Here is a 1,992-nt window from a genome sequence, read left to right as displayed (position 1 = left end):
ATCTGACACGCCATTTATGGTAACTCTTAACCGCCACTGAAAGACTTATCCTCAGACGTTGGATTCCATTGTTTATTTCCACAGTCTGCGTGAGTGCGACTGTGGTCGGATTGACGTTTCGAGTGCTCTGTAGCTATGACACTGGCATACTGGGTTCATTATTGCCAAAGGCGGTGAAGTTGTGCCCTCAGTCCAACCACCCACACACAACTCTCATCGGACAGGAGCAGTGGAACGACAAAGCTCACAGACGAACGATCACTACGCCTGCCTTTTCCATCCTTCTTGTCTCCACCCAACAAGTGCAATTGTATCAGCAGAAGAGCGGAATTAGCAACGCCCTCAAAGCTAAATCCTCTTTCAAAATGACCCTTTTTAGACGATTCGAAGGAATCTGGTCGGCGATATAACCGTCAGCAGGGTCACGGCATTCTACGGCTTTGTGGGTAGGCTTCAAATTATGTAACCGTTGTCGAGTCTGCCTTATTTTTAAACTTAAAGAAAGCAGAATGTAGACTAACTTCTGGCTCTCCTTGTTTGAATTTTCATGTTTCCTTCCCACCTTCCAGGTCTTACACACACGCTTTTGACATGGCCTCTTTTCGTTACAACCTCCGTGCTGACGTCCTTTGAGCCAATCAGCTGGGGTCACTTTCCTTGGCTCCCCTTCCTCGTTTTCACGATTTCGGCAGCAGGTAAGACAGGACATTGGTCTGCGGAAAGAAGGAAAATTTTGGTAGTTTTTTATAAGTGAGTAAAGGAATTCAGGCAAGAAGGGCTGAAAAATACACAATTGTCAAATTTTGGTGGTTGTGTGGTTTAAATTTGCAGGTGATAGGATATGTGGATGTGTGTGGGGATGAGAAGGTAGGGGGAGGGGAGGGGTGAGGGGGATTGCAGACATGGTCACACCGATAGGCATAAATGCGACCTGTGTGGCTAAAGCGCCATGAATGCATGTTTTGTGTGTGCGGGCAAGGAGCCCGACTCGGTTAAGTAAAGTGAGTGGCTAGTTGGCTGACTGCTAGCGATACGGGATGGTCATATCGGAAGGGGAGTTGGGGAGATGATCTGTCTGCGGAATGCTTAGAGCAAAGATGTGAAAGCAGTTAGAACTTGGAAGAGGGAGTTTAGCTATGACACAAGCGGCTAGACATGCAAAGCCCATGATCTGGTGAGAAAAGCATAAGGAAGGGGAAGAAACGTGTTGAGTGTACTTTGCCTCCTCCCTCCCTTCTGTTCTACCAGCTGGCAAATGCAACAATGGCAGAATTTCCAAGTTGGCCAATAAACTGCTCTAATTATTGTGAAAATTTGCCATTTGAAGTAACTTCTTGTGCTTTGATTTCAGGAAGCATTATTTTTCACGAGGTATCTTTGCTGGTAAATGGCGCGGCCCTCTTTCGGTTGCAAGTCTTGGCGATATTTCCAGTGGCCCTCTGTAAGTTGACCCGTTCTCTAGAATAACAAGCAGGACTCTGATGAACTACACAACCCATTTTCTATCAGGTTATGGGGAAATCTCTTGTAGTTTGGCATGCAGCTCATTACATTGACTTGTGCCATCTGGCACGACCCTGAAAGCTGCACGCGCTTAGTCTCGCGTAGGAAGTATACAGAACACCACTTGCTCTGTGCGGTGCCCTCTACCCTTTTACCCACCCACTTTACCCCTGACGGACGTGACTTTATGTTGCCAGTCTCACGAGTCCAAAGTGAGTCGGTTCCAAAGCCGCCAAAGCCTAGTCCAACGGATTTGTGCAGCGAACAGTGGGTCTGTGCAGTAGCAGAGCTCACCAAATAGAAGTGGATCTGATGAAACCGCACGAGCTCTGGATGTCAATTATTATCGTCCCACAAAATACATAATTCTTCTCTTTGTATTTTACTTCGGGGTTTATTGTTAGTAATAGTTTATCCTTAATTACCGAGATCTAAGAACGTACAGAATGCGTTCAGGTAATTTGCATCTGAATGCAGACCTATAGGCGT

Source organism: Echinococcus granulosus (genome assembly GCF_000524195.1).
Source record: "Echinococcus granulosus chromosome Unknown EG_S00168, whole genome shotgun sequence".
Taxonomy (NCBI): Eukaryota; Metazoa; Platyhelminthes; class Cestoda; order Cyclophyllidea; family Taeniidae; genus Echinococcus; species Echinococcus granulosus.
This window is presented reverse-complemented; position numbering follows the sequence as displayed.